The sequence below is a fragment of the Sturnira hondurensis genome, unplaced genomic scaffold (assembly GCF_014824575.4).
Source record: "Sturnira hondurensis isolate 20B ecotype Veracruz unplaced genomic scaffold, ASM1482457v3 Scaffold0021143, whole genome shotgun sequence".
In the NCBI taxonomy this organism is placed as follows: domain Eukaryota; kingdom Metazoa; phylum Chordata; class Mammalia; order Chiroptera; family Phyllostomidae; genus Sturnira; species Sturnira hondurensis.
Genome location: NW_028093774.1, coordinates 27,574,324 through 27,598,011, shown reverse-complemented (window position 1 = coordinate 27,598,011; position 23,688 = coordinate 27,574,324). Strand labels below are relative to the sequence as shown.

General features: G+C 37.6%; 1 protein-coding gene across 5 annotated transcripts in view; it reads left to right on the top strand.

Moving 5' to 3' along the window:
- The window catches only part of FUT8 (fucosyltransferase 8), a 231,573-nt gene that overhangs the window by 57,213 nt on the left and 150,672 nt on the right, over positions 1 to 23,688 (top strand). The window lies entirely within an intron of this gene.

Below are 23,688 nucleotides of genomic sequence, written 5' to 3'. Positions count from 1 at the left end.
TATGTATAATATAACATGCATAAAATGGAAAATGTTTTATTTCATATAGTTTTGGTTTTTAGTTTAGTACTTTAAAGTAAAAGGGCTGCATAAAACAAGTCCTGGCTGGCCCTGGCTGATGTGGCTCAGTTGGTTGGATCATTGTCCAGTAACTGAAAGGTTGTGAGTTCCATTCCTGTTGGGGCACATACCTAGGTTTGCAGGTTCCATTTCCAGTCCAGGAGTGAACAGTACCGGGACTGGGTGCATGCAGGAGGTAACTAATTGATGCTTCTCTCTCACATGTATGTTTCTTTCCCTTCCTCTCTTTTTTCCTCTCTCTCTCTCTCTAAGACCAGTGAAGAAATGTCCTGGGGTGAGGATTAAAAGCAAACAAACAAACAAACAAACAAGAAAACCAAGTTGTAGCTGAATATGGTACATTGTATTTGTTGCATTGTTCTCTGGTGTATTTGGTGCAAAAAATAACTCATCTTAAAATTTTTGACAGTAGCTGAGTTTTAACAGTTTGATACTTGTCCAGATTTTAGTCATGCATTAAACTTTTTATTTATTTGTATTTAGGGTTCAGTCTGAATTTTGACAGATTTATCATTTATTACTATAATCTTCTGAATTCACTCAAATCTACCTCAGTCCTGCGCAACCACTGCTGTATTTTTTGTCTCTATAGTTTAAATGACTTTCCTAATATGTCATTTAAATGGAATCATTTAGCATGTACCTTTTTGAAAAATTATATTTTATTGATAATGCTATTATAATGTCCCAGTTTTCCCCCTTTGACCCACTCTACCCAGCACACCTGGGTCATGTGTAAGTTCTTTGGCTACTCCATTTCCTGTACTGTACTTTCCTGTACTGCCGTTTTATTGTTCATAGCTTTGATTTTTTAAAATAAGTCCCTTTAACATTTCTTAGAATAATAGTTTGATGAGGATGAACTCCTTTAGTTTTTTCTTTCCTGGGAAGCTCTTTATCTGCCCTTCAATTGTGAATGATAGATTTGCTGGGTGGAACAATGTTTGCTACAGGTCCCTGGTTTTCATGACTTTGAATATTTCTTGCCAGTCTCTTCTAGCCTGCAAAATTTCTTTTCAGAAATCACCTGACAGTCTCATGGAAACTCCCCTGTAGGTAAATAACTGCTTTTCTCTTGCTGCTTTTAAGATTCTCTTTTTATCTTTAACCTTTGGCTTTTTAATTTTGATGTGTCTTGGAGTGGGCCTCTTTGCATCCATCTTGTTTGGGACTTTCTGTGCTTCCTGGAGTTGCTTGTCTATTTCCTTCGCCAAATTAGGAAAGCTTTCCTTCATTGTTGTTTTCAGATAGATTTCCAGTCTCTTGCTCTTTCTCTTCTCCTTCTGGCACCCCTATGATGTGAATGTTGGAATGCTGGAAGTTCTCCCAGAGGCTGCTTACACTATCCTTGTTTTTTTTTGTGGATTCTTCTTTTTCTTATTGTTCTGATTGGTTGTTTTATTGCTTCCTTATGTATCAGGTAATTGATTTGATTCTCAGCTTCATTCACTCTACAGTTGTTTCCCTGTAAATTGTTCTTTATTTCAAATAGTGTATCCTTTGTGTCTGACTGGATCTTTTTTATGCTGTTGAGGTCCTCACTAAGTAAGTTCCTTGAGTATCCTTATAACCAATGTTCTGAACTCTGCATCTGATAGATTGCTTATCTTCCTTTTGTTTAGTTCTTTTTCTGGAGTGTTGATCTGTTCTTTCATCTGGGTCATGTTTCCTTGTCTCCACATTTTGGCACTTTCCCTGTGTTTGTTTCTATGTATTAGGTAGAGCTGCTATGACTCCCTGTCTTGGCAGCGTGGCCTAATGTAGTAGGTGTTTTGTATGGTCCAGTGGTACAGCTTTCCTATCACCCAAGATAGGTGCTTGAGTTGCATCCTCTGTGTGGACTGAGCACACACACCTCTTACAGTTGAGCCTTGGTTGCTGTTGCCAGGTAATGGGAGGGATTTACCCAGGCCAGTCAGCTGCAGGGACTGTTTGTTACCATTGATCATCAGTCTACTCTCTGTGGAGGATCAGTTGTGGAAGGACTGGTGGTGATGCTCTCATGTGGTCTATAGCTGTCCACTGGGATTCCCAGGGTGGTGCAGGCCAAGGTCAGCCTCCACCTGTATTCTGCCCAGGGCCATCCTGCTTGAGCTATAAATTCATCTGAGATGGCTGTTACTTGTGCTGAGCTTGGAGATTCCCTGGTGAAGCCAAGCTGTGAATCTAGACTGGCTGCTGCTAGTGCCAGGCTTGGGGCCACTTTGTGAGAGGTGTTGGGGCTAGGGTCTTACTCAGGCTGGCAGTTGCTTGTTTGATAGGACTTAGGCAGTTGTGATATGAGCCAAGACCAGACATTCATATCTTGGGTGGACCTGTGCTGGCTGTGTGGCTTTCTGGGGGAAGCGTTCAGAAGAGGAGTATTGGTCTCTGTCCCCTTTCTGAGAAAGCTGTCCCCCAGCTCTTGCTTTGAGGCCAGACACTTCAGGTACTCCCTTTATGCCACCGGTTCTTTTCAAGCTGCTACCCAGTTGCTGGAGCTCGGAGGGAGTGAGTCTGACTAAGTTCATGTTTGGATTCTTTAAGGGAAGCTGCTTGGGATTCGAAATGTTTTTTTCCATTGGCTCAATCACTACTGCTTTTGCAGCCAGAGTTATGGGGAGTTATCTTTCTGGCACTGGAACCCTGGGCTGGGGCCTGGTGTGGGGCTGGACACCTGCTTCCAAGATATCCATTCTGAATTTTTATCCACCACTCATGGATGTTAGACCAGTCTGTTCTGTATCTCCACCCCTCCTACCAGTCTGGACGGGTGTGGTCCCTTTTTTCCATAGTTGTCAGACTTCCATTCAATTCAATTTCTGAAAGTTTTGATGATGGTCGTTCTGTGTTTTAGTTGTAATTTTGATGTGGTTGTGCGAGGAGGCAAGCTGTGTTTACCTATGCTGCCACCTTGACCAGAAGCAGCATGCACCTTTTAAAATCTGGCTTATTTTACTTTGCATAATGCATTTGGATTCATCTATATTGTGCATACTAGTAGGGTTTTAAAAAATGTTATTTTTATTATTATAACTACAATGAGCTTAAGCACTACTCACCAGCTGATGCACATTTGGGGAGTTTTTCGTGATTATTGCAATCATACCTTTTTGTGTGTAATAAAATATTGATAATAAAAAGTTTACCATCTAAGTTTCTAATGTCTCACCTGTAGAATGAACATAAGAATATTTATCCCAGGGTTTGTAGTGAGAATTAAATAGAATTAATTAGATAAAAATACACAGCAGTAGAGGTAGGCTTTTAATAAATGTTTGTTTTTATTATTTTTTAAATGATCAGTGGAAACTTTACTTTTTTATTGTCTATTTTTCTAGTGAGTCTATATGGACACAGAAATAGTGCCCACTATTATCTTGGAGCCCAACAAGAAAATAAAAATGAAGCAAATTCCTACTGTGTTGACCTCCTAGAGCTTTTCCCAGTTTGAAAGAAATTTAACCAGGCCACTGTCAGGGTAAGATAATGCTGGGCATGAAAGGGCTCTGGAAGAGAGTTGTAACTGGAGGAAGGATGGTAGAATTTTTTATAGGGATTTAGCAGAAGGGGGTCAAGCATAATTCATCTAGTTTGGGGAATAGTTAGTCAATGAAGACTGTCAAAGAATTGATCTTATTGATTATTGGCCATTGCACAATTTGGATTTTATCAGGAAGGTTGGGGAGAAGCAGCTGTAGGGAACAAGGACAGAAGGCCAGTGTAACAATTCTCAGGTTTTTAGTATTTTCACAGTAGATTTTTCTGTCATTGGATTTTTTAAAAGATTTTATTCATTTTTAGAAAGGGAAGGTAGGGAGAAATAGAGGGAGAGAAACATTAACGTATGGCTGCCTATTGCATGCCCCTTACTGGGAGACCTTGGCCCACAACCCAGGCATGTGCCCTGACTGGAAATCAAACCAGTGACCCTTTGGTTGGCAGGCTGGCACTCAATCCACTGAGCCATAGCAGTCAGGGCCTATCATTGGATCTTGTAGTCTTCTCCCAGCTACCTTACCAACTTTCCCCTTGCCCCCCAAGTAGTCCCCTTACCCTGATCATGATTTTAGACTGTTTTCTAGCTCTTGTTTTCAGAAGGCAATATCTTTATGAAACTTCAAAGAACAAAGATTTAAGTATTTTGTAGTGCTGGAAAGTTCTCTCTGTTTTTACTCCCTGCCTTCTTTGCACTGTGTTTTGGATCCTGTTATGTAGGTGCTCTGAAGTAGAAGAAACAGTAATGATGTATGATAATGAAAAACTTTAAAGTATACATATGGCTGGAAGGGAGATTTGAATAGGATTCTGCAGCAGCTTTTTTAGTTGATGATAAATCTTCAACTTAAATTGTAATTGACTTTTTAAATTCTGCCTTATCCTTCTGTGATGATTCTAGTAGAAGTCAAATGAGATAGTTTTTGATAGACGGTTTGCAGACTTTGGTATGTGCAGCCAACCTTCCAAAGCCTACCTTATGCTCTTCAGGGAGTTCAGCTTGTGACTGAATGGATCAGCTATTCTCTTGTTCCTTTTTAAATGGATTAATGGTTTCAAAGTAGCTGGTGCTTAACACTCTTGATTCTTGAATTTGGTGAATCGTGTCTGAGCTTCATGTGATTTCTTTGCCTTTATGAGGTACTTTTTGACTGCAGGTGGATCTAATCTCTTGCAAATATAATTTATGCTTTGAAATAAAATGGTCCTTATCTTCTTTTAATATGTAAATCTTATTATTTGGTAGTTTACCTTTTGCTTTATGGCTCCCTGTATTCCTCTTGTAATGCTTGCTTAGTTTTTAAATTGAATACAATAAACGTCCATTGAAAACATTGGCCTATGTAGATATTAGGAAAATATGAATATTTGGCCACCATATTTAGATTATTGGGGCATTTCTTCCCAACTTTTCAGAGTGTAGAAAGAAGGGAGTTTCTTACTCGTTTTTAAATCAGGCTCACCATATTGTTAAAACCAGTATCAATGGAAAAAGGGTAAATGAAGAGTAGTATATCTTTTAGTTATACATGTATATACTTATCATAGCTATGTAAAATGTATTTGGTTTACTGTGAGGCTATCAGGTTAAATGGGACATATGTAACCACTACTTTAGCATTGTCATGTATAATTAAATACTTCTCTATAAATTATGGGAAAGTTATTTATGTTTTTTTGTTCTACAAAACATCAGAAAATTTCAATAATGTGGCTTTCTAGTTTTGATATTTAGAGGAGGTTAGAATACAGATTTATCTATGACTAAATAGTAAGTACTGGAAAGAATCTATTCTTTGTAATATATTACTTTGCTCCTTAAACCTCATTTACCTCCACTTGTAACATTTTGCAATATGAAGCAAATGTTGCTATCCTAACTTTCTTTAATTTCTGGGAAATATATTTTTTAGTCTTGATATCTTTAAATCTTGGGAACCTAAGACTGCTTTATCCTTTTCTCTTAGAAAAGGATAAAATTTGAAACTTCAAAGAAGGTTTGAAACTTTCTTTACTCAAGAAAATACTATCTTCATGTACTCTTGGTGTTTTTGTAGAAATTCCTGGTGCCCACAGATAGAAATGAATACATGCAATGTAAAATAGCTATTGAGGACATTTTAAAAAATTAACAAATCATTTATTTAAAAATTTCCATAGATAAGTGATTTTTTTCACTTTTTCAGCTTTATGAGGTATAATTGACAAAATTATATGTATATTTGGGGGTGTGTGTACATAGATATATACATGTGTATAATATATGTGTGTACATATATATGTATGTATATACACACACATATATGTACACACATATATATATATAGTCTGGCAGAAGTAACTCCTGCTTCAGTGTGATTGGTAGGGTAATATAGGTGTAATAATTTATAGTTTTAATTTGAATATTTCACCTAAAATGTCATATGATGTGCTTGAGTGTGATATTGTTATGTTACAGAATTACATACTTATAATTTTGTAATAAAAAAGGGCACCCTGGCTGGTGTAACTCAGTGGATTGAGCACAGGCTTGTGAAGCAAAGGGTCACTGGTTCGATTCCCAGTCAGGGCACATTCCTGGGTTGCAGGCCAGGTCCCCAGTAGGGGACACACCAGAGGCAACCACATGTTGATGTTTCTCTCCCACTCTTTCTCCTCCCCTTCCCCTCTCTCTAAAAATAAATAAATAAATAAATTTTAAAAAAGGGCATTATTTGTGTCTGACCCTCTCTCTCTATATATACACATACATACAGGGTCTGTCTGGAAAAAGTCCAGTCATTGTTAATATAATGAGAATGGTTTGTGCAACATCCAAGTAACCTGCAGCCAAAGTGGGTGGACAGGAATGCACATGTGTGAACAGTGAGGACTTTACTGTACTAATTAGTGGGGGCTGTAGATGCTGTTGAGTGAGCATGTATACTGTGTGGCCATCACATTCAAAATGACTAAGTGAGTAGAGCAACGAAATCTGAATCAAATTTTGGACATTCTTCTGCGGACACTATTCAGATGATTCAGAAAGCTGCAGCTGTGGGCACCTGGTGATTGACAGCTTCATGACAGTGCACCTGCTCATACATCACATCTCATGCAGAGTTTTTTGGTGAAACATTAAGTCACTCAGGTAACTTAATTTCCCTATAGCCCAGATTTGGCACCCTGAGACTTCTGGCTTTTCCGAAAACTAAAATCACCTTTGAAAAGGAAGAGATTTCAGACCATCAATGAGATTCAGGAAAATATGACAGGGCAGCTGATGGCAATTGGGAGAACTGTGTGAAGTCCCAAGGTGCTTACTTCGAATGGGACTAAGGCATCATTGTCCTGTGTACAGTGTTTCTTGTATCTTGTATCTTCAATAAATATCTTTATTTTTCATATTTCATGGCGGGGTACTTTCTGGACAGACCCTACACATACACACACATACTTTAAAGCCCACCCCGAGAGAGGAAGGGGGAGAGACAGAAACAGATAGAAACAGAGGTAGAGAGACATTAATGTGAGAAAAACATTGATCAGTTGCCCCCCATATGCAATCTGACCAGGGTTCAAACTGCAACTCAGGTATGTGCCCTGATGCAGAATTGAACCCATAACCTTTTCGTGCATGAGATGACACGTCAACCAACTGAGCCACCTGGCCAAGACAAAATTGTAAGATATTTAAAGTATATGTATACCATAGTGACTTCATATATGAATGCACTGTGAAAGAATTTTCACCATCTAGTTAATTGACCTATCACCTCACTCATTTATCTTTTCTTTTATGAGAACATTTAAGATCTTTATCTGTTAGCAAACATTAAATATGTAACATAGTGCTATCAGCTATAGTAACCATGTTTTACATTAGAGCCTGAGATTTTATTCTTCTTAGGCTGAGGAAGTTTGTGCCCTTTTAAAATTTCCCCCACCACTTTTCTACTTTCTTTTTTCTGTAAGTTTGACTTTTTTTTTTTTTTTAGATTCCACATGTGTGATACCATGTAGTATTTGTCTTTTTCTCTCTGACTTGTTTCTCTTAGTATAATGCCCTCAAGGTCCATCCATGCTGTTGCAAATGGCAGAATTTTCATCTTTCTTATGGCCGAATAATATGCCATTTTCTCTCCCGATCACATCTCTATCCATTCATCTGTTGGACACAAATTCTTTCCATATTTTGGCTATTGTGAATAATTCTGCAATGGACATGGAAGTGTAGATATTTCTTTGAGGTCCTGTTTTCATTTTCTTTGGATATCAACTCGAACGTGGGATTGTTAGATCATACGATACTTCTATTTTAAATTTTTGAATTATCTCCATACTATTTTCTATAGTAGTTGCACTAATTTATGATGCCACCAATAGCATATAAGGGTTCCCTTTTTACCATATCCTGACCAACATTTATCATTTGTCTTTTTGATGACAGGTGTGAGGTGATATCTCATTGTAGTTTTGACTTATTTTTCCCTGATGACCACTGATGTTGAGCACCTTTTATGTACCAGTCAGCTATTGTGTGTATTCTATGGAAAAGTCTCCATTTTATTTTATTTTATTTTATTTTAATTTTTTAATTTTTTAATTTAATTCTTATTCAAGTACAGTTTTCTGTTTTACATTCCCTGCCCTGCCACCCCGCCCCCCCGTGCTCCCCATCCCCCTCCCATTTCCACCCCCCACCTTAATTATTGTCCATGTGTCCTTTATACTTATTCATGTGAGTCCCTCCCCTTTCCCCTATGATTCTCTCCCCTCTCCTCTCTGGACCCTGTCAGCCTGCTCCGTATTTGGGTGTCACTGTTCATATTTTGCTTGCTTGTTTGTTTTGTTGTTTAGATTCCTGTTAAAGGTGAGATCATATGGTATTTGTCTTTCACTGCCTGGCTTATTTCGCTCAACATAATGTTCTCCAGTTCCATCCATGATGTTGCAAATGGTAGGAGCTCCTTCATCCTTTCTGCAGCATAGAATTCCATTGTGTAAATGTACCATAGGTTTTTGATCCAGTCATTTGCTGATGGGCATCTAGGTTGCCTCCAACTCTTGGCTATTGTAAATTGTGCTGCTATGAACATCGGGGTGCAGAGGTTCTTTTGGATTGGTGTTTCTGGGTTCTTAGGATATACTCCTAATAGTGGAATTGCTGGGTCAAAAGGCACGTTCATTTTTAGTTTTCTTAGAAAATTCCATACTGTTTTCCATAATAGTTGTACCAGTCTGCAATCCCCCCAACAGTGAACTAGGGTCACCTTTTCCCCACAACATCTCCAGCACTTGTTGTTTGTTTCTTTGTTTATGATAGCCATTCTGACTGGTGTAAAGTGGTATCTCATTGTGGTTTTAATTTGCATCTCTCTGATAGCTAGTGGTATCGAGCAGAGCATCTTTTCATGTGTCTCGGATCCTCTGTATGTCCTCCTTGGAGAAATGTCTGTTCAAGTCCTTCGCCCATTTTTTAATTGGGTTGCTTGTCTTCTTTGAGTGGAGTTGAGTGAGTTCTTTGTATATTTTGGAGATTAAACCTTTGTCTGAAGTATCATTGACAAATATGTTTTCCCAAACAGTTGCTTCTCTTTTAATCTTGATACTGTTTTCCTTAGCCATGCAGGAGCTTTTAATTTTGATGAGATCCCATTTGTTTATTCTTTCCTTTATGTCGCTTGCTCTAGGGGACATATCAGTAAAAAATCTTGCTGTGTGGAATATCTGAGATTTTCCTGCCAATGTTCTCCTCTAGGGCTTTAATGGTTTCACGGCTTATATTTAAGTCTTTTATCCACCTTGAATTCATTTTGGTGTATGGTGTAAGTTGGTGCTCGAGTTTCATTTTTTTGTATGTAGTTGTCCAGTTCTCCCAACACCATTTGTTGAAGAAGCTATCTTTACTCCATTTTATGTTATTGCCCCCTTTGTCGAATATTAATTGACTGTAGAGAGTTGGGTTTATTTCTGGGCTCTCTGTTCTATTCCATTGGTCTATGTGCCTGTTTTTATGCCAGTACCAGGCTGTTTTGATTACAGTGGCCTTGTAATGCAGTTTGATATCAGGTATTGTGATCCCTCCTACTTTGTTCTTCTTTCTGAAAATTGCAGCTGCTATTTGGGGTCTTTTATGGTTCCATATAAATTTTTGAAGTGTTTGTTCTATGTCTGTGAAATACGCCATTGGTACTTTAATAGGTATTGCATTGAATATGTAAATTACTTTGGGTAGTGTGGCCATTTTGATGATGTTAATTCTTCCAATCCATGAACACGGTATATGTTTCCATTTATTTGTGTCTTCCTTGATTTCTTTCTTCAGTGTTGTGTAGTTTTCTGCATACAGGTCTTTTACCTCCTTGGTTAGGTTTATTCCCAGATATTTTATTTTTCTTTTTGCTATATCGAATGGGATTTTTTTCCTGATTTCTGCTTCTGCTGCTTCATTGTTGGTATACAAAAATGCCTTTGATTTCTGGATATTAACTTTGTATCCCGCTGTTATGCCAAATTCATTTATTAGTTCCAGCAGTTTTTTGGTAGAGGCTATAGGGTTTTCCATGTACACTATCATGTCATCTGCAAACAATGCCAGTTTTGTTTCCTCCTTTCCGATTTGGATGCCTTTTATTTCCTTTTCTTGTCTGATCGCTGCAGCTAGAACTTCTAATACTATATTGAATAGAAGTGGTGAAAGTGGGCAACCTTGTCTTGTACCTGATCTTAGTGGAAAAGCTTTTAGTTTTTGCCCATTGAGTATGATGTTGGCTGTAGGTCTTTCATATATGGCCTTTATTATATTGAGGAATGTTCCCTCTATTCCCACCTTGCTGAGTACCTTTATCATAAATGGGTGTTGTACCTTATCAAAAGCTTTTTCCGCATCTATTGATATGACCATGTAGTTTTTGTCTTTGCTTTTGTTTATGTGGTGTATTACATTTACTGATTTACGAATATTGAACCATCCTTGCATCCCTGGGATGAATCCCACTTGGTCGTGGTGTATGATCTTTTTGATGTATTGTTGGATGCGATTTGCCAATATTTTATTGAGGATTTTAGCGTCTATGTTCATCAGAGATATTGGCCTGAAGTTTTCTTTCATTGTTGTGTCTCTGTCTGGCTTTGGAATTAGGATGATGCTGGCTTCATAAAAAGAGTTGGGGAGCCCTGGCTGGTGTAGCTCAGTGGATTGAGCGCGGGCCTGCGAACCAGACGATCGCGGTTCGATTCCCAGTCAGGGCACATGCCTGGGTTGCAGGCCGGTTCCCTGCAGGCCAACTCCCAGCAGGGGACACACAAAAGGCAGCCATACATTGATGTTTCTCTCCCTCTCTCCTTCCCCTCTAAAGATAAATAAATAAATAAAATATTTAAAAAAAAAAAGAGTTGGGGAGTTTTCCTTCCTTTTGGATTTTTTGGAATAGTCTATGAAGAATAGGTGTTAGCTCTTCCTGTAAAGCTTTGTAGAATTCTCCTGTGAAACCATCTCTTCCAGGGCTTTTGTGTGATGGGAGGTTTTTTTATTACTTCTTCAATTTCATCTGCTCTTATTGGCCTGTTCAGGTTTTCTGTTTCTTTTTCATTGAGTTTTGGAAGATTATATTTTTCTAGAAATTTGTCCATTTCACCTAGGTTTTCAAGTTTCTTGGCATACAGTTCTTCATAGTAATTTCTTACAATCTCTTCTATTTCTGTGGTATCAGTTGTAATCTCTCCTCTTTCATTTCTGATTGTATTTATTTGGGTCCTCTCTCTTCTTTTCTTGATGAGCCTATTTAAAGGTTTGTCTATTTTGTTTATCTTTTCAAGAAAGCAACTCCTAGATTCATTGATCCTTAGAATTGTGCTTTTAGTCTCTATGGCATTTAGTTCTGCTCTGATCTTGGTTATTTCCTTCCTTCTGCTTGCTCTGGGCTGTCTTTGTTGTTGTTCCTCGAGTTCTTGCAGGCGTCGGGTTAGGTTGTTTGTTTGGAATGTTTCTATCCTCTTTAGGTGAGCCTGTATTGCTATGAACTTCCCTCTCAGGACTGCCTTCACTGTGTCCCATAAGTTTTGGGTTGTTGTGAGTTCATTTTCATTAGTTTCAAGACGTTTTTTGATTTCTTCCCTAATTTCAATCTTGACCCATTCATTGTTTAATAGCCTACCATTTAATCTCCATGCTTTTGGGTGTTTTGGTTTTTTTCCTGTGGAGTTGGTTTCCAATTTCAGTCCCTTGTGATCAGAGAAGATGCTTGTTATGATTTCTATTTTCCTGAAGTTGTTGAGACTTGTTTTGTGTCCTATCATGTGGTCTGTCTTTGAAAATGTTCCATATGCACTTGAAAAGAATGTGTATTTAGCTTCTTTGGGATGGATGGCTCTATATATATCAATTAGGTCCATTTCTTCTAGAGTGTCATTTAATGCTGCTATATCTTTGTTGATATTTTGATTGGAAGATCTGTCCATTTTTTGACAGTGGGGTGTTAAAATCCCCTACTATAATTGTGTTGCCGTCAATATCTTTCTTGAGGTCCTCTAGGATTTTCTTTATATATTTGGGTGCTCCTGTGTTGGGTGCATATATATTTATGATGTTAATGTCTTCTTGGTGGATTCTTCCCTTGAGTATTATGAAGTGATCTTCTGGGTGTCTCTTTATAGCCCTTTTTTTGAAGTCTATTTTGTCTGATATGAGGATTGCTACCCCGGCTTTTTTTTCTTGTCCGTTTGCTTGGAAAATTTGTTTCCATCCTTTCAGTTTCAGTCTGTGGTGGTCTTTTGACCTGAGGTGGGTCTCTTGTAGGCAGCATATGTGTGGGTCATGCTTTCATAACCATTCAGCTATTCTTTGTCTTTTAATTGGTGCATTTAATCCATTTATGTTTAAGGTTATTATTGAAAGGTACTTATTCATTGCCATTTGTGTACCTGTGTTCCTCTCCGCCTCACTCTTTTCCTTCCTTTCCTTAAAGCAGCCTTTTTAGTAATTCTTGTAGAGCTGGTTTTGTGGAGGTGTATGCTTTTAGACTTCTTTTGTCTTGGAAGCTCTTTATTTGGCCTTCTATCTTGATTGAGAGCCTTGCTGGATAAAGTAGCCTGGGTGTAGGCCTCTGTTTCTCATTACTTGGAATATTTCCTGCCATTCTCTTCTTGCTTGGAATGTTTCCATTGAGAAGTCAGTAGCCAACCTTATTGGGATCCCCTTGTATGTTACTTCGTTTTTCTCCCTTGCTGCCTTTAGAATTGTGTCTTTGTCTTGGAGTTTTGCCATTTTAATGATGATGTGTCTTGCTGTAGGCCTCTTTGGGTTCCACCTGCCTGGGACTCTCTGCGATTCCTGGATCCGTGTGACTTTCTCTCTCCTCAACTTAGGAAAATTTTCCGTTATTACTCTTTCAAATAGGTTTTCTATCCCTTGTTCTTCTTCTCCTCCTTCTGGTATTCCTATTATTTGGATATTATTACGTTTCATATTGTCTTGCATTTCTCTTAGACTCTCCTTATTTTTTCTGATTCTCTTTTCCATTATCTGGTCCGTCTGGGAGATTCTTTCCACCCTGTCTTCGAGCTCGCTTATGCGGTCTTCTGCCTCATCACTCCTACTATTCATACCTTCTACTGTGTTCTTCAGTTCAGAAATTGTATTCTTCATTTCCTCTTGGCCTTGCTGATGGTTTCTGTTTCCTTTTTCATGTTGGTATAGTTTGTGGGGAGTTCATTGTAGCTCCCCTGTAGTTTCTGGTAGCTTGTTGTAAGCTCTTTGAATTTCCTGATAAGCAGTGCTTTGAATTCAATATCTGATAGTTGACTTGCCTCTATTTCATCTAACATTCTTTCTGAGACTTCCTCCTTTTCTTTCATTTGGGGATTGTTTCTTTGTCTTCCCATTGTTTGTGATGCTCTTCTTGTTGGCCTCAGCTTCTTAAATTGATCTGTTCTGGTACCCTGAGTTTATGGTGTGAACTTCTGTGGTAGGATACCTATGAAATTCAGTGGTGCAGTCTCCTGTAGGTATCTTGTTGTTCTCCGCTTCCACTACTCCTCTGATTGGTTTCCAGCTAGTCAAACCTTTTCTTCTGGTCTCACTAGCTGCAGCAGCCTGAGGGGCTGTTCGTGTGGCCTTTCTTGTGCCTCGGTAAGCTCAACTGGTCTCTCCAGTACCCCCCCCAAGATCCAGACTGGCGCCACTCTCCCGCACCCTACTGAGAGCGGATTTTCTCCCAGGCTTTCCAGCCCTGGTCTGGCGTGAGGACGTGTGCTCCCAGCCAGGCTTTCCTGTTCTTGTAGGCTTGGGTGCAGGAAAAATGTCCATTTTAAATTGAAAATTTTTTCTGATGAGTTGTATGAGTTCTTTGTATATTTTGAATATTAACCCCTTATCAAATGCATGATTTAAAAATATTTTCTTCCAATTCAACACCAAAAAATCAAACAGTCTAATTCAAAAGTGGAGCCCTGGCTGGTGTGGCTCAGTGGATTGAGCCTCTGGTTTGTAAACCAAGGAGTCGTAGGTTTGATTCCCAGTCTAGGGCACATGTCTGGGTTGTGGGCCAGATCCCCAGTTGAGGGTCCATGAAAGGCAACCACACATGGATGTTTCTCTCTCTCTTTCTCCTTCCCTTCCCCTCTCTCTAAAAATTAAATAAATAAATAAACAATTGGGCAGAGGACTTGAGTAGACATTTCTCTAAAGAGGACACACAGCCCTGGCTGGTGTGGCTCAGTAGATTGAGTGCTGGCTAGTGAACCAAAGGGTCACCGGTTTGGTTACCAGTCAGGGCATATGCCTGAGTTGTGGGCTAGGCACCCTCAAAGGGGGTGCAGGAGAGGCAACCACCAATTGATGTTTCTTTTTCTCTATTTCTCACTCCCTTCCCTTCTCTCTAAAAAAATAAATAAAATCTTTAAAAGAAATGGTTCTTATTAAAAAAAGAAAGAACACACAGACGGCCAATTAACATATGAAAAGATTCTCAGTATTATTACTCATTGAAGAAATGCAAATTAAAACAACAATGAGATATCACTTCACACCTATCAGAATGGCTATTATTAATAAATCAGCAAACAGGTATTGGTCAAGTATGTGGAGAAAAGGGAACCTTGTGCACTGTTGGTTGGAATAAAGATTGGGGCAGCCACTGTTGCAAACAGTATGGAGGCTTTCTCAGAAAATTAAAACTGGAACTGCCTTGTGACACAGTGATTCCACCTCTGGATATATTTTTGAAGATCCCCAAAGTACTAATTCTAAAGAATATATGCACCCCTATGTGCACTGCAGCATTATTTACAGTAGCTGAGCTCTGGGAGCAACCCAAGTGCCCATCAATGGACAGGTGGCTAAAAATGCTGTGGTGCATCAAGGGACTATTTCCCAGCCATAAAAAAAGATAAAATCACATCATTTGGACATAGAGGGGATTATGCTAGTTGAAGTAAGTCAAACAGAGAACAACGAATACTGTATCATTTCACCTACAGGTGGAATCTAAAGAACAAAATAAACAAGCAAAATAGAAACACACTCATAGATACAGAAAAAGGACTGATGGTTGTCAAATGGGAGGGAGGTTGGGAAGCTGGGCGAAAAAGGTGAAGGTATTAAGGAGTACAAATTGGTAGGTACAAAACAGTCATGGGTATATAATAGCATAGGGAATATAGTTAATATTGTAATAACTATGCATGGTGCCACATGGGTACCTGAAATATCAGGACTTGGTAACCTATATGGTTGTCTAGCCACTGTGTTGTCCACCTGAAACTAAAAGAAAATACTACTATGTAAACAGTAATTGAAAAATAATATAAAGTAAAAATATTTCACCCATTCTGTAGATTTTACTTTTGGTATACCTAAATCCAAAAAAATCACTGTCAAGACAAGGAGCTTACCTCCTTTGTTTTTTTCTGGGAGTTTTGTGGTTTCTAGTCTTATGTTCAGATCTTTAATTCATTTTGAGTTAATTTCTGTCTGTGTCATAAGATGGGGTCCAGTTTCATTCTATTTCCTGTGGCTGTTCAGTTTCTTCAGCACAATTTATTAAAGAGACTATCTTTTCCTCTTTGTATATTCTTGGCTCCTTTGTCATAAATTAGTTGACCATATATGCCTGGGTTTATTTCTGAGCTCTTTATTATTTTCCATTGATCTGTGTGCGTGTTTTTATTCTACCACCAGAATTTGAAATCAGGAAGTGAGATGTCTTCAGTTTTTTCTTCCCCCTACCCTAGAGTGCTTTGGCACTACTTAGGGTCTTCTGTTGTTCCATACAAATTTTAAGATAGTTTGTTCTAGTTCTCTGAAAAATGCCAGTGGAATTTTGATAGAGATTCTGTTGAATTTGTAGATTGTTTTGGGTAGTATGGACATTTAATCAATATTCTTCCAATTCATGAGCATGGATTTATTTATGCTTTCCATTTATTTGTCTTTATTTTCTTTCATCAGTGTCTTTTGGTGTACAGATCTTTCAACTCCATTGTTAAATTTATTCATAGCTATTTTAATCTGACTGTAAATGGGATTGTTTTCTTAATTTCTGTTATATTTTGCTTTTAGTGATATAAACACAACTAATTTTAGTGACAATAGTGACAATTTTACTTTTTAAAAATCTGGATATGTTTTATTTTTTTTCTTGTCAAATTGCTCTGGCTAGGACTTCTAGTGCTGTGTTGAATAAAAATGGTGAAAGTGGAGTTTTATGGTTTTTTGTCTTATGTTAAAATCTTAAGGGGCATATGGAATATAGTCAGTAATATTGTAGTAACTACGTATGGTGCCAGAGAGAGGAAGGGGGTGAAGAGAGGGAGAGAAGAAGAGGGGGGGAAGGGGAGAGAGAGAAACACTGATGTGAGAAAGAAACATGGATCAGTTGCCTCCTGCATGTGCCATGGCTGGAGTTCAAGAACAACCTTTTTTTGGTTCTTGATCTTAGACCTGTTGATTATGATATTAACTGTGGGCTTGTCGTATGTGCCCTTTATTATGTTGAGGTACATTCCCTTTATACCCACTTTGTTGAGAGGATTTTTTGTTGTCATGAATGTATGTTGAATTTTGTCAAATGGTTTCTGCATCTGTTGAGATTATATGACTTTTATCCTTCATGTGTGGTGTATCAAATTGATTTACCAACTTTGCATTCCATCAGTAAATTCCACTTGATTATGGTGTGTGATTTTTTTAATGTATTGTTGAGTTTAGTTTTGTTGAGATTTTTGAATTTGTGTTTGTCAAGGATATTGGCTTGTAGTTTTCTTTTCTTGTAGTGTCTGTGTGTGTGTGTGTGTGTGTGTGTGTGTGTGTGTGTTTAATCCTCATCTGAAGACATTTTTTGAAAAATTGCTTTTAGAGAGAGAGGAAGAGAGAAAAGAAGGGAGAGAGAAAACATCGATGTGAGAGAGAAGCATTGATTGGTTGCCTCCCGTACGCACCCAGACCAGGGATTGTTTGCACCAGGACCAGGGATCAGTCTCTCAACCTGGGTATGTGCCCTGACGAGGAATTGAACCTGCAGTCTTTCGGGTATGGGATGATGCTCCAACCAACTGAGCCATACTGGCCAGAGCCTTGTCTGATTTTGATATCAGTGTATGCTGGCCTCATACAATGAATTTGGAAGTGGTCCAATCTCTTCTTTGGAAGAGTTTGAGAAGGACTGGTGTTATAGAAGGACTTTCTTCTATAAATGTTTGGTAGAATTCACTAGTAAAGTCATCTAGTCCTTGACTTTTCTTTGTTAGGAGGTTCTTGATTGCTGATTTAATCTCCTTAGTACTCAATTTGTTCAGATATTCTGTTTTTCATTATTTAGTCTTGGTAGGTTGTGTGCTCATTCATTTCTTCTAGGTTATTTTTTTGTTTTATAATTGTTCATTGCAGTCTCTCAGGATCCTTCGTGTTTGTGTGGTATCAGTTGTAGTGTCTCTTTCATACGTTTATTTGATTCATCTCCTTTTCTTGGGAAGTCTAGCTAAAGGTTTGTTTATTTTGTTTATCTTTTTAATAAATCAGCTTTTAGTTCCACTTAGCTTTTCTATTGTCTTTTTAGTTTCTATTGCATTTATTTCCACTCTGATGTTTGGGATTTTTGTTGTTTTGTTTTGCTTCTTTTGTTCTTTTCAAATTTAATTGAGGTATAAAGCTAGTTTGTTTATATGAGTTTTTTTTCCTTAATGTGGGTATTTTTTGCTATGTATTTCCTTTTAGAACTGCCTTTGCTGCCTATCATAAGTTTTGGTATGTTTTATTTCCATTTTAATTTGTTTAAAGATTTTTAAAATTTTTGTTTTGGCTTTTTTCTTTGACCCTTGATTTTTCAGAAGCATGTTCTTAAATTCATATATTTGTGAATTTTTCCGTTTTCTTATAATTAATTTTCAGTTCCATACCATTATGGTAAAAATACTTGATATGATTTCAACTTTCTTAAATTTACTAAGAGTTTTGTGGCTAATGCATGATCTATTCAGGACAATGTTCCATGTGTGTGCTTGAGAAGAATGTGAATTCTGCTATTGAATGGAATATTTTTTAAATGTTTGTTAAGTCTGTTGGGTCTAAGTGTATAATTTAAGTGATACTATTTTTCTTTAGAATCCTCACCTAAGGATATGTTTATTGATTTTAGAGAGAGAGGAAGGGGGGAAAAGAGAGAGAGAAACATTGATGTGAGAGAGAAACATGGATCAATTGCCTCCTGCATGCACCATGACTGGGGTTCGAACCCGCAACCTATGTATATGTCCTGACTGGGAATCAAACCTGCAACCTTTTGGTGAATGAGACAGTGATTCAACCAACTGAGCTACTTGGTCAGGGCGTGATATTCTTTCTAGATGATCGATTCTTTGTTAAAAGTAGGGTATTGAAGTCCCGTGCAATTATTGTTCTGCTGTCTTTTCCCTTGTTTAGGTCTGTTATTATTTGCTTTATATATTTAGGTGATTTTATGTTGGGTGGATACAAATTTACAAAATATAACTTATATTGATCTCTTTATCATTATATAACAATCTTCTCTTTCTTTTATTAGTTTTTGGCTTGAATCTGTTTTGTCTGATAATAAGTGTAGATACCCCTGCTTTCTTTTGGTTTTCATTTGCATTGAATGTTTTTTTATATTCTTTTATTTTCAGTCTGTATGTGTCCTTAAAGCTAAAGTATGTCTCTTATAGGCAGTATATAGTTGGCCATTGCTTTTTAATTTTTAAAAAAATCTATTCAGCCAGTATGTCTTTTGATTGGAGAACTTAGTTCACCTACATCTAAAGTAATTATTGGTAGGGAACTATGGAGTTTTGCCAGTTTGTTATTTGTTGTCTGTCTGTTTTGTAATTTCTCTTTTTCTTCTTTGTGCCTTTCTTTGCTATTTGATGATTTTCTGTAGTGGTGTGTTTAGATTCCTTTCTCTTAATATTTTGTGTATCTACTATGGGTTTTTGCTTCATGGTTACCATGAATTATATATAAAACATCTTATATTTGTTAGTCTGTTTTTGTTTAAGATTTTTATTTACTTTATTTTTAGATAGGAGGGAAGGGAGGAAGGGGAGGGAGAGAAACATCAATGTGTGGTTGCCCCATACTGGGGACCTGGCCTGCAACCCAGGCATGTGCCCTGACTGGGAATTGAACCAGTGACCCTTTGGTTCGCAGGCTGGTGCTCAGTCCACTGAACCACACCAGGTAGGGTGTAAGTCTGTTTTAATTTAGTAACAAGTTATGCTCAAAACATACTATAAGTCTATATTTTTATTCTATCCCTGTATGTTTTATGATTTTGGTGTCATAATTCATATCTATTTTTACTAGTTTTGTCTTTTAGCCTTCATATTAATGTGATTTATCTACTCCATTACAAATTAATCTTAATTTAACTGTGCATTTATTTTTACCAGTGAGATTTATACTTTAAGATTTATATGTTACTAATTAGCATTCTTTTGTTGAAGCTTGAAGAAGTCTTCATAACATTTCTTGTAAAGCTGATCTAGTGTTGTAATAACTGAATTATTACAGTTTTGATTTTCCCAGAAAATGCTACCTGTAATTGTGAAGTACAGTGTTGACAGAATATTCTTGGTTGGCTGTTTTGCTTCTTTCAGCACTTTGAACATATCATGCCACCATCTTCTATCCTGCAAAGATTTTTCAGATTTTTTTAAAAAGTCTGTTGATAATGTTATTTCCCTTTTATAATAACATGTCTTTGCTTGCTGCTTTTAATATTCTCTACTTGTTTGTAACTTTTGACAGCTTAATTATAATGTGTTGTGGTTTAGATTCATTTTATTTGAAACTCTGTGGGATTTCTGCATATCTGTTTTTCTTCCACAAGTTAGAGACGTTTTCAGCTACTATTTTTTTTGAAGAATCTTTCTGTACTTTTCTCTTACTCTTTTCTTCCTGGAACCTCAGTGTGTATACTGGTGATCTTGATGGTGTTTCATAATTCCCTTATGCTATATTCACTGTTTTTCCTTCTCTGATCAGATGAATTCTGCCTTGTCTTCGAGTTTGCTGGTCCTTTCTTCTGCTTGAGCTAGTCCATGGTTTAATCCCTCTGTTGTTTTTTTTTAAAAATTCTCTTATTGTATTGTTCAGCTCTGTGGTTTCTGTATGGTTCTTTCTTTCTTTTTTTGTTTTTTTTTAATGTCTTATTTTGTTTATGCACTATTCTCCTGATCTAGGTGAGCATTTTTATGACAATTATTTTGAACTCTTTATCAGGTAAATGTCTTATCTCTATTTAATTAAAGTCTGTTTCTGGAGTTCTACTGTTTTGTTGAATGTAGTCCTGAGTTTCCTCACTTTTCTCATCTTTCTGTTTTGTTTTATTTTCATTAGATAAAATAGCCAGCTCTCCCAGTTGACACAGTAGTCTTGGGTAGATAATGAAATTGTTTAGCTTGGCTCTAGGTCTTGGTTGTCTCTCAGACATTTGTGATCGTCCAAGTTGTCTTCTTTGTGACTCTCAGTCGTAGAGGAATACTAAGACTTGTCAGTGTCCAAAAGGGGAGGGCCAGTTAGCATCTATATGCAGGGTGATTGAAAGCTGGACCCTCAGGTATCAGCTTTTAAATTATGCAAGTAGAGGGAAAAACTGGGATCTAGATTTCTGTCTAGTCCCTCTGTGCTGAGTCCTGGGTGTTAGCCACTTAAGAACTGTTGCTTTTTTTGCTATAGTCTAATGAGACTTACGAAAGCAAGCCCCACTTGCTACCAGAACCAGGCAATCAAGGGGTGCATGCCCTGGGTAGGTGCAGATGTGTGTATAGCTCTGTCCATGGTGATATTTGGGATTTGGAGAAGTCTACAGGGGGAATGCAGAGATGGCTTCCTGTTTGCCAGGAAGCATCTCTCCCTAGATGCTGACTAAATTAGAAGCTTAATCCTTAGGCAGCTGCTTTTAAAGTATGTAAAGGAATGACTAGGAGATGGGTATTTCTAAATGTTTGCTTTCTGTTGACCCCTGGTGAGATAGCCAACTAAGAACTGTTGAGCCCTGGTGAGATAGCCAACTAAGAAGTACTTTGCTGCACTCCTTTTGAGCCTGAATGCAAGCCAGGTTATCAGGAGGTTTGTACTCTAGGCAGAAGCTTTAAAATCCAGGCACCAGATATGTGCATGGATGAACTCTTTTCAGGGAGTAACTGGGTACCTGGAGCCTAGGCAAAAGCTTAGGCAGATGGGTTACTCAAGATGACATTCTCTGGCTTTCCTGGTCTTCAGAGAGGATCTCAGCTCCTAAACAGTTCAGTAAGAAGCCTGACCTTCAGGCTGTAGCTTTTAAGATATGCAGATAGCCTTTTTCAGGGAAACACTGGGAGATGGGCATTTCTGTTTCTTGCCTCTGAGTTGAGTGCTTGGGATTAGTTATAGTGAGTTCTTCTTTGTTTGCCATAAAGTCTGGTCTCCTGGATGCTTACCTCATTAAGTTTCAAGCTAGGTGTTTTTTGGGGCACAAAACACCTGATGGGTGTCCTAAAAGTTGGGGTACTAGATGTTGGATCCAAACCCTTCACTCTTCAGGGAAAGGCTAGTAGTTGTGAATCCCCTCCGAATTGTATGTTGCTGTGTTGGGAGTAGGGTTATGATGAGAGTGTGTTTTAGCCTTTACTTGCTGTTTGATGTCAGTTTTTTCTTGTTTTCTTCATATGTAGTAGTCGCTCAGCCAGTTTCTGGATTTCTGTCAGAGGGACTTGTTTCTTATTCAGTGTGTCTGTGGGAGGAAGTGAGTTCAGGAGCTCCTGTGTCACCATCTTGGACCAGAATCAGTTTGTGATTTTTAAGTAATTTTCCCTTTTAATGAATAATTATGAGGGAATTAGCTGAGATGCTGATCATATCTAAAGTATCACACAAAAATTGCTCTTAAAATGTGTATAATTTCACTTGCGTAGGTGCATGATGTAATTTTTTAAACTAAATATGCCATACGAAAATATATTTGGAATATTATCCAAAGGATTTTATGTGTTGTTTATTGGGAAGATACATGTATGTAATTTGGGTCATAGACTTATTTCTTAGTTACATAAAATAGGTGGCATGGTTGGGTAGAAGAAATTTAAAATGTGAGCTTCTGCAAAAACACCAAAAAGAAGAAATGCAGTGTCCTTTCTTATGTACATTTTTAATGTTAAAAAAAGTCAGGAACTCCAAACCTAAGAAAGCTGAGGATGCTTCTTGCATTTATATAACAATTCTGATCTATTAGTTGCAGAACAAAAAACAATAAAGTATATAGTAAAAATAGCTTTTAACTATGAAGATGTCATTCTATCAAGTTATTCAGTTTATTACAACTACTGTTGGTTATTATGGTTAAAAAAAGTATATTTGGGCAGTTCCAAGAAAAACTTCAGAGCAGCTGTAATTACAGCTACATATTTAGTCAGAATAGAGGTTTTTAAAGGCTCCTCATCCTCTTTTGCATCTCTTTCTCTCACCCCAAGTAATTCAGTGTAGTTGTAAAAGTTTTGGGGAGCTCGGGATACTCAAAACTGGATTGCTATGTTTTCTAACTTTATGCAGATTTGATTATTACAAGGGACTCCATTGAAGGTTCCTGGAACCTTTTGGTCCTCCTACTTTACAGTTAAATGATTTTTGTCAGTTTATTTCTGCATTGAATTTTATAGATATAGATCTATATTTTATAGATATTCCAAACACAGTTTAGTAATTTTTACCAGGGCTCAGGTATCTGCTAAAACTAATTATAGGGATATAGTTTTTCAATCTAAATTTGAGCTGATGTTGACATTACAAGTTCACTGGAATTATCTTTAAACCTTATATCAATTTAAAAAAATATCTTCAAATTTGACTGTAGTAGAATTGCCTGTTAACTTTGTTTAAAACAAATTTGGCAAATCTCTTAATTTTTGGAGCAAGTTTTCTTATGATAAATCAGCAGAAGTCAAATACACATTCATGTTAGTGCTCTGCTCACTCTCCTTCCCTGTAGCTTTATGATCCAGGGATGTGTAATTCTAAGGTCTGGTTTTTGGTTCAGCAGTCAAGGATTGGTTGTAAGGACTGAGGAGAATTGTTGCTAAGAGCAAGGTTTGGGGCCAGTCTCCCTGTCCCAGTTAATTACTGTCTCATTTGCAAATGCTAGTTATGCTTAATATTGATCAGGGGCTATAATAACATAACTTGCATTCTTACCAGAATTCTACAGTGGTACCTCCCAGAATTTTGTTCAAAATTGTAATGATTTGTTGTTCAGTCATACATAAGGAAATTCAGAGTCTTTTGCTAAAGTTAATAATTTAATACTTTCAGGTAGAAAAGCAAATGAAACATACCTGTATGTGCATTGTACCATGTTCAAAGTGATAAGGGTACAGAGATGTATGGTTCTTACTTTCAAGTTCAACTGGGTAGAAAAGGTTCAAATATGTACATTAAAATAACAAATAAACTTTTAGAGGTTAAATAAACTTCAATTTAAATCCTCAGATTAAGAAACTTGCCCTGGCTGGTGTAGCTCAGTGGATTGAGCACGGGCCTGCGAACCACACGATCGCGGTTCAATTCCCAGTCAGGGCATATGCCTGGGCTGCAGGCCAGTTCCCGGCAGGGGACCCACAAAAGGCAACCATACGTTGATATTTCTCTCCCTCTCTCCTTCC